This window comes from Sorex fumeus, unplaced genomic scaffold (assembly GCF_029834395.1).
Source record: "Sorex fumeus unplaced genomic scaffold, SorFum_2.1 ptg000058l, whole genome shotgun sequence".
NCBI lineage: Eukaryota > Metazoa > Chordata > Mammalia > Eulipotyphla > Soricidae > Sorex > Sorex fumeus.
In genome coordinates, this window is record NW_026606115.1 from 24,162,129 (window position 1) to 24,172,295 (window position 10,167).

General features: G+C 40.2%; 1 pseudogene; it reads left to right on the forward strand.

The window, feature by feature from the left end:
* The first annotated feature begins 4,663 nt into the window (after positions 1-4,663).
* On the forward strand, positions 4,664-6,574 carry LOC130034201 (calcineurin subunit B type 1-like; annotated as a pseudogene).
* The last annotated feature ends 3,593 nt before the right edge of the window (positions 6,575-10,167 follow it).

Sequence of the window (10,167 nt, forward strand, 5' to 3'; positions counted from 1 at the left end):
TTAAGAACAAATATCAGATTATTATCATCATACATTCTGAACAAACTTATTTGAAAATTCAACAGTAATTCATGAACAACAGAGACAAACCCGAAGAAATTAGAACTCATGGTAATTTCTTAATTTGATGAAAGATACATAAGCAATTCCTAATCTTATCATTTTATTTCATAAAGAACTACTAGAAGTTTCACTCTAAGGTCAAAAGCAAGATTGCATGCCCTAAGTTTCATTCCTATTCTAAGTTGTGCTGTAAATATAACTGTCATCCAGAGAAAATATTAGATTCATAAAAATGGGAAAAATTGGCAAAGCTATCTCTATGTGTAAATGATATAATATATCTGAAAAGACCCATAAAAATTTGACAAATTAACTCTAATGATAAAAAAGCCATTTAACAAGTAGAATATAAAATGAAATATAAAGCGGCTGAAGCAATAGTACAGTGGGTAGGGTGTTTGCCTTGCACGTGGCTGACCCGGGTTTGGTTCACAGCATCACCGAACACCGCCAGGAGTAGTTCCTGAGTGCAAAGCCAGGATTAACCACTGTACATTGCTGGGTGTGACCCAAAAAAGAAAAAAAAAAGAAACATACAACTCATAGTATTGTACTACACAGTTGGAGAACAGGATGGTGGGGGTAAATCCCCATACAATAGCAACAAAGATAATTAAATGTGTAGTATCACTTGTAATCCCGTTGCTCATCGATCTGCTCAAGAGGGCGCTGGTAATGTCTCCATTCATCCCTGTCTCGAGCTAGTGTAGCCCAATGGCATCTGCTCACTCCAGGAACACGAAGAGCCTCAAACTGTTCATTTAGGGTCTTGACAAAGTCTGACCATCTCGTAGGTGGGTGCCAGGCGTTCTTTTGACGTCCCATGGAATTCAGTCAGTAACAGTTCTACTCCAGCAGTCATCTCTGAATCGCATTATGTGTCCGGCCCATCTGATTTTCCACGCCTTGGCAAACGAGATAGTTTCCCTGATTCTTGATCATTGACGAAGGTCCGAACTCCAGATTCCTTCTCTCACTTGGGTGAAACGTGACATTCTGAGCATAGCTCTTTTGATTCTTCTCTGAGAGACCCGAATAGCATTCTTATCCTGATTTCATAGGGCCCAGGTCTCTGAGGCGTATTTTAATGCAGAAAGAATGGTGGAGTCAAAAAGATGTGCCCAGAGCCAGAGGATCTTCATCCTCTTAACAATTTGTTTAATGCTCTTGAAGGCGTTCCACACCACTCTCTTCCTTTTACACAGTTCAGGTGCCAGGTTGTTAGTCATGTTGAGTTATCTACTTAGTTGCTTCTAGCAGCTCTTTATGAAATAAAATGATAGAACTTCAGCAACAAAACTACAGCAACCTAGTTATCTACAGGTACACATAACTGTTGCATTCGGAGATGTTCGTTCCATTGAGAGGGAATGGAACGTCAGGAATGAGACTATTTCTCATGAACATTGTCTTCATGAGATTCAGCTGCAGTCCAAACTTTACACAATAACATTTGAAGTCAGCCAGCATTTTTGCCACTTGGCTAATGTTTGGTGTTATTAGAACTATGTCATCAGCGAAGTGGAGGTGGCGTAGTTGCTGACCATCTATCTTCACTCCCATTCCTTCCCATTCCAGTTGTCGCATGAGGTTCTTGAGGGTGGCACTGAAGAGTTTCAGTGAAATGGTATCACCCTGCCGAACCCCTCTCTTTACATCAATGATCACTTCCTTGTAGAATGGTGAGATCCTGGTGGTGAATCCGTAGTACAGCTCATGGAGGATCCTGATGTATTGAGTTTGAATGCCCTGTTTGGCTAGGGCTTCGATGACCACTTCAGTCTCAACAGAATTAAAGGCCTTCTTTAAATTGATGAATATTAGACAGAGTGGCATCTTGAATTATCATGAAACCTCAATGAGCTTGGTCACTGTGCTGATATGGTCGATCGTGCTGAATCCTTTTTGGAAGCCAGCTTGCTCGCATGGTTGTCCTTCATCTAGTGTTCTGCCAATCCTATTCAGGATGACTCCAGTGAATAACTTGTAGATGACGGACAACAGGCAGATTGGTCGATAGTCGCCGATGTTATGGAAGTCTCCCTTCTTGTACAACAGAACGGTCTTGCTGGTTTTCCATTGGGATGGAACCTTGCATTTAGACAGGTAGCGTGTGAAGAGCCAAGCCAGTGTATTGACAATTACTAGGGGCAGATTCTTCAGATGTTGGGTCTGACCTTCTCTGGACTAGTTGCTGTATGCTCCTTTACTGATGAAAATGTGTAGTAATGAACCTAATTAGAACATGCATTTAAAAAGTCTTTTAAACACTCCTGAAACAAGATGGAATCTAATATAAACATTAAAGGTATTCAATGTCTTTGGGGAAAATAACTCAACATTAAAATGCAGCCAAATATTGGGCCAGGAAGATAGCTCAAAGGTTTGGCTAGCTCAAAGGGGTTTATTGTTTGTGTATGAGAGTAACAGGTTTGATCCCAGAACTTCATATTCCCAGAGTATTGCTGAGAGTGACCCTAAACAATTTAACTAAAACTAGATCCTAGTCACTTCCAGGGGTGGCCCCCAAAGAAACAACAGCAAAAAAACTACAGCAACAGTTATAAATATTCACTAAGGTAATGTGTAAATGTGATGCAATCTCAGAATACAAGCTCAAATATTTTTATAGAGTTAGACAAGTTGAGAATAAAGTACAAAAGAAAATGCAAAAATTGGGCCAGAGAGATAGTACAGTTTGGGAGTCTCTTGCCTTGCATGCAGCCAACCTTCATTCAATCCCCAGAATCTAATATGGTTCCCTGAACATAACCAGCTGTGAAGAAATAAAGAGGTAAAGGTAGAAAAAGATAATGAGAAAGAGAGAAAGAAATAAGGGATGGAGGGATGGAAGAGAAAGGGAAGTAGGAAGGAAGGAAGGAAGGAAGGAAGGAAGGAAGGAAGGAAGGAAGGAAGGAAGGCACAAATATGACTAGAATACACATACAAAAACAAACGTGGGAGAGGAAAGTGTTGGTACAGACATCAAAACATACCTTAAAGCCTCTGCAATTACAATAAAACGGTACTGATGCATGAATATATGGGCCAATAAAATCAAACATTAAGTTCACAGATACATATAGTCACATGTGATAATTTTTTGTACATAATAGAAGGGCAACGAAAACCACCTGGGGTAAAGATGAACATTAAAAAATTGGTGCTGGTCAGCAGAAACACCATCTGCATTTCTATGTTCATTGCAGCACTAATCACAATAACCAGTATCTGGAAACAACCTAAGTGCCTGATGCAGAGAAATGGATAAAGAAACTATGGTCCATATACACAATGAAATATTATGTAGCTGTTATGAAAAATGAAGTTATGAAATATGCTTATAAATGGATGGACATGGAAAGTATCATGCTGAGTGAAATGAGTCAGAAGGAGAGGACAGATATAGAATGACTGCACTCATTTGTGGGATTTTTTTTAAAAATAGCACAGCGGGTAGGGTGTTTGCCTTGCCTGCGGCCTACCTGGCCAACCTGGGTTTGATTACTCCACCCTTCTCAGAGAGCCCGGCAAGCTACCGAGAGTATCTCGCCTGTGCAGCCTAGTCTGGCAAGCTACCCGTGAAGTATTTGATATGCCAAACAAAGTAACAAGTCTCACATTGAAGATGTTACTGGGCCCGCTTGAGCAAGTTGATGAACAATGGGAGGACAGTGCTACTAATATCCAAGGCCAGGTAAAATAGGGACCAGTAGGACTCCTCAATAGTTGGAAGCATGCCAATAGTGTGTAGGTGTGTTTGTGGTGGGAGGTGCAAAGGGTAGTTAGGAAAGAGAAGGGACTTGTATGGCAATAAAAGAAATCATCACTGGGTGTTGAAAGTAGGCAAAGGGATATATATGATAACCTTTCAGTATCTGTATTGCAAATTGTAAAATGCTCAAAAGAGGAGAGAAATAATGAGAGAGCGAGAGAAAGAAGAGAAGTGCCTGCTGCAGAAGTAGGTGGGGAAGGGGGGGTGACAGGGAAACTGGGGACATTGTTGGTGGAAAAAGCGCGCTTCTTAAGAGATGGGTATTAGAGCATTATGTAACTGAAACTCAAATCATGAACAACGTTGTAACTGTGGATCTCACTGTGATTCAATAATTTTAAAACTTTTTAGAAATTGTTACTGGAGTTATTGAGGAGTTGGGAAAAATTAGAGTAGATCCAGATTGCATATTATACACAAAATATGCTTCAAATTGACTAAGGATTTAAGATTAATTAAAAGTAACTCATAAAAGCATGATATCCTGAAGATATCATAGCGAACTAAATTTAAATCTCAATTCAAAATAGGACTTTAGGCGAGCCACTGCAGTGAGTCCCTCATGGCTCCTGCGCAAGCGCGACGCTGCAACCCCCCCCCCCCGCCGGCCCCCCTCCCTGCTATCTCTCTCTCTCTCTCTCCCTCCCTCCCTCCCTCCCTCTCTCTCTCTCTCTCTGTGTCTCTCTCTCAGCTCTCGCGTCCGTGCCTCCCCCCTTGACGCCATCTCTCCTCCTGCTGACGCTCTCTTTGTCTCTGGATCTCGACCTTAATTTTTATTTTTTTCTTGGGGGGGGGGATTTCTTTTTCTTGCCCCCTCCCCTCCCCACCTGTAGGCTCCCGTGTGCCCCGTCACCCGGCCGGCGCGGGCCCCCAGCCCGGACCCCCTCCCCCGCCGGCGTCCCGAGGGCCGAAGCCGCCCCAGCCAAGCGCCTCTGGGCCGACGCTGCTGCCGCTTCCTGCGGGGAGAGCCCGTCTGAGCGCCAACACACTTCTCCGCGGGAGCCGGCCTCCGACCGCCCAGCAAAATGGGAAATGAGGCAAGTTATCCTTTGGAAATGTGCTCGCACTTTGGTGCTGATGAAATTAAAAGGCTTGGAAAAAGATTTAAGAAGCTTGATTTGGACAACTCTGGTTCTTTGAGCGTGGAAGAGTTCATGTCTTTGCCTGAGTTACAACAGAATCCTTTAGTACAGCGAGTAATAGATGTATTCGACACAGATGGGAATAGAGAGGTAGACTTTAAAGAATGCATTGAAGGAGTTTCTCAGTTCAGTGTCAAAGAGGACAAAGAACGGAAGTTGAGATTTGCTTTCCAAATCTATGACATGGATAAAGATGGCTATATTTCCAATGGGGAACTCTTCCAGGTGCTGAAGATGATGGTGGGGAACAATCTGAAAGATACACAATTACAGCAAATCGTAGATAAATCATAATAAATGCAGATAAGGATGGAGATGGAAGAATATCCTTTGAAAAATTCTGTGCTGTTGTAGGTGGCCTAGATATCCACAAAAAGATGGTGATAGATGTGTGACTCTTTTTAAAGAGCATCACCCAACACTTTCGCTTTCTTCTCCATCTCTGAAGATCTGCTGAAGACGTCCAGAAATGCTCTCTGTGTATTTAAATGGAAGAATTTTTCTCTGTGAAGACACATTTTCCAATATGAGCCTCATGAAGCCAACTAAGTGTTATTGAACTCTTATTCCCTCAATAACTCAGTGTAGCACTTTAAAGTCTGAAGGAGAGAAGGATGGAAAGAGCATATCAATGTGGTAAGAAAGGGAAGAGGTTGGCTTTTTAATTTATTTTTCTTCATCTTTTATAACAAGAAAATATCTATATATACATATGTAAATATTTATATATAGATATATGTAGCTTTCTATATGTGTAGTAGGTTGGCTTTAATTTAATATACTTGATTCAGAAACAAAATGATAGAGTACAAAAGTGCCAAGCAGAACATAAAACATCCTTACTTTTATTTCACACAGTTTTTATATATAGCTAGAAGATTGTACAATTTGAGCCGGGTGTTAGGCCAGCTATATTCCTCTCCTGTGCTTTCTCCTTTGACAGATTGACAAAGCATTTGTTAATGTCTTCTTATTTACCTTAATTACATTTTTGTAACAAGTTTGTAATTTTATTTATACCTATGAATATATTTCCAGGGACTAAGTCTCATTGCTGAGCAGCTTTTAGTACTCTCTGCTTGAGGAGAAAGTATAGTTCTGTGCTACTGCCAAGAGCTTGTTCTTGTGTTCATATAGTAACTGCAAAATTTTTATGGCTGCTTTCTTTTGTTATTTCATTACTAGGAGATACTACATTCATTAAATGTCCCTGAGTAAATGCAAGCTATCAGTTGTGATTTTATGAAGATCAGAAGCTGAGGCAATCATGATTTATCTTAGAAATTAATGAGTACATGAAGTAATCATGAAATTGCTTAAATTATCCATTTGCTTGATTACGTGGGTAAATAATGTCATTAAACTTTTTTTAAATGTTTGAACCATGAATTTCCCTTCTGTGTTTCAGAAGATTTGCAGCTAACCTAAAAAACCTGGTGGTAGTTAATGTGTATGTATGTATCTAAACATCCACACATATTTGTGATTTAAATCAGAGAAATCTTACTAATTTACATGCCACAGAAGAGCAAGTTTTTACCTCTTAAATTCCTTTACCACAAGGCATAGAGTGCGTGATGGTTTTCTTGATTTGCCCATATTTATAATGGATGATAACAATAAATTTGTGTGATATAGTGATATAAAAATTGGGCTTTATAATCTGAGTCAGATTTCAAAGGTAACAAAAGTAAGATGAATCAATTTGCAAAAAAATGTTGAATGTATGGTGAAAGGATAATAACTAAGTACTAAGGCAACTTACAAACCAAAGCTATGTATTTCAAACATACACCAAATATTTATATATATTTATATGAATCATATATTGAATGACAATGAACCAAAATTCTATACCAAGAGTGAAAACAAATGCAGAGATAATACATAAAAATGTATGCAATACAGTCCTCACATACATGATAATAAAAATTTACAAATTCATATTTTAAATTAACAGTGAAACATCATTTTCTAATCTATTATATCAATGAATATTTAAGAGGAAAGCTTGGATGCAACCTAAGACATATTAGAGCACTTCGAGTACTAACCCTGCATATAGCTGCCCAGTATTCTGTCCCAAGGGACCACACAAGGTCCCCTGATACAACGCTAGGCATGAAATATGAGAGCAGAGCCAAGAGTAGGCCCTAAACATCTCTAAGTGTGGCCAAAAATGAAGCAAAAAGAAGGGAAAAATTATTCTTAGTAAGACTGTGAAGAAACACTCTCATACATTGATACATGGAATAACTAGTTACAACCTTCTGGAGAAAAATTTAGAAATACCAAACAAAAACACATGTGCGCTTAGCATTTGGCTCAATAAGTCCATTAGTGGGAACATAGATACAATATATATTTCCACCCAAACAAATATATGCATGTCCAAGGTCATTCATCACACCATTGTTTGTAACTGCAAACTACTTAAATGTTCCTTAGTTGCTGAGTGGTTGAATGTAACTGATTCAGTCCCACAGTGGCTTCTACTGTAGCTGTGATAAAAAAAAATTATGAAAATGCCCGAAGATGGATAAGGACGGTTCTCCTGGAACGCTGTTAAGTGAAAGAAGCAAACTTTAGGGACTGTGTATATAATTCTTTTTTATTCTTCATTTAACAAACAAGGGAATTAAGTAATCATGTGTGCATGTGATATAGTTTTTTATGTAGGAGTACTGCTATTTATTCAGCCACTGATTAGCTGATTGATTTGGGAATGAACTCCACCTTGCTCTTTTTTCTTTCATAGTTTTATTTATTTATTTATTTTTCGTCTTATATTTATTTATTGAATTACTGTGGGAGAAGTTACTAAGCTTTCAGTTTTAAGTCTCGGTCATAGAATGATCAAACACCTTTCCCTTCACCAGTACTCATTTTTGCCACCAAGAATCCCAATATACCCCCCTCTAGCCCCTCCCAATGCCTGTGAGGCAGATAATTTCCACTTAACTCTTCTCGACATTTATTACACTCATTATTTCGACAAAAGATGCACCATTATTGTTTAGAATTTCCCCCCAAAATTATCAGAATTGTTAAAAAGGCATTGTGAAATACTTTGTTTTCTATAGCTGGTTATGAGAATCATATAATGATTTTGGATTTCTGCAGAGTCAGATAATTACGAGATTAGTTTCTGTGAGTCTGGGGTTATGATTGTGCCAGAGAGCTGCTCATAGGAGATAACTCAAGACCTCGGTAGGGCGTGAAGGACGAGCCGCTACTGTTCCCCTTCCCATGAGAGTGCAGTTGCCCCCTCATAGCTGGCTCATACCTGGCTTTCCAATAAGCTCTGAGGCGGCAGCCACCTTGCTGCCAGGGGCAGGGGAGAGAAAGGCGGAAGGGAGCAACACCCTTTCCCTCCTGAGGAGGCATGGCGCCGTAGTTTAATGCATGGTCGATTCACTTTTCTGCCACAACCTGCCAGGTTCTGGGTTAAGTCCTTTTGCCTCTGGAGCCATGGCCGTGTATGCGGTCCAGATGCATTTCTGCCAAAAGCTGCTGGGTTCCAAGTTTCGTTTCTGAGTCTCTGGGATCATGGCCGTTAAGCAGTTCGATTAGGAATCAGAGAGGCCATGCCTCCAATTATATAGCTGAGCCGGAGGTGGTTTGTGGGTGTGTCTCCCATATACCTAACTTTTGGCTGTTTACTTTCTTGGTAAACTTTGCCCCAAGTTTTTGGGGTCTGGCCAAAGGCACAGTGGCAATCTTGGGGTATCTAAAAGTCTGATAGTGCTGATGCACTCGCCTCACAGGTATAGATTGACCTGCTGGTGGCACCATACCCCTGTGTGCATGTGATATTTTGTGAAAAATAAACGTAAGAAGGATTGAACCAGAAATGTTATAGTTTAGCTATCTTCAGAAGGAGAGTTGGAAAGGCTTGGGTGTTGGAAGGCATGTGAGGAATCTCAAAGAGATTGAAGGGAAAAAGAGTGACAATTCCCTGAGTTGACTTTAACTGAGGAGTGTGGTCCAGATTTTTGAGTAGTAGAGATATTTCACTTATCTAAGTTTTATTATGTTTTGTTTCATTTATTAATTTAAGGTAATATATTTGCAATGGTTTTGACATTTATGGTCTTGGTGTACACAGTTATCTCACCACCACCAAATACTTAGCAAACTAATTACACAAGATTCAGGTGAGAATTTATCATTTTTTAATGTAAAAACCTCTGCACCCTCTCCCTCCAGCAACAGCCCCTTCTTGTTCACTCTCTTCCAGAGTGCAGTACCTGCAAGGCACCACAAAGCCAGGCTATGAGCAAATATCATTATCAAACATCAACGAAGCTCTTCTGTCCAGTGTCAAGTGTTAAGTATTCAGCCACTCTCAGCAAATCCCACCCTCAGCACTGAAGTGAAGTCAGGGCTAGGAGAAGAAACTGGAAAAGATACTCTTGCCAAAAATGTTTAACTTTGAAGGAAAACATCAGAGAAACCAAAAACGGATACATGAATGTGTCATCAAAGGTGCTAGTCAGGGTTGTGAAGAAGCTGAGAGATTGAGGACTATTAGCTTCTAGGAGACTATGGGAAAATATGGGCCAAGTGTAATGCAGTACCCTGAGTGCGACCCTGAAATAGACAAAAGCAGGCAACTTGACAGCATCAACCCGAGCAGTCCTGCATAGCATGGCCCAATCATGAAACCTTCAGGTCTAAATTGCGAAGTTTCACTTGGGTGACCCCTAGGTCTCCTTTTGAACTGCTTATGAGGCAACTCCCCCTCCTCCTCAAAATAGTGAAAGTAGAATTGACAAAATAAAGAAATATTTGTAGAGCACGTATCTCAATTGGAACATATTACTAAGACAAAATGACACAACTCAAAATAAAGAAGTAGGTGGCATTGTCCTAGGTAGCACTCTCCTCCCGTTGTTCATTGGTTTTCTCGAGCAGGCACCAGTAACGTCTCTATTCTGAGACTTGCTGTTACTGTTTTTGGCATATCAAATACATCACGTGTAGCTTGCCAGGCTTTGCCAAGAGGGTAGAATACTCTTGGTAGCTTGCCGGGCTCTCCGAGAGAGGTGGAAAAATCGAACCCAGGTCGGCCGCATGCAAAGCAAATGCCCTACCTGCTATGCTATCACTCCAGACCAGTAAAGTAACCACATATAAATATGTAGCAAAATATTTGAATAGGCCTTTTCCCAAAGAAGAATATAA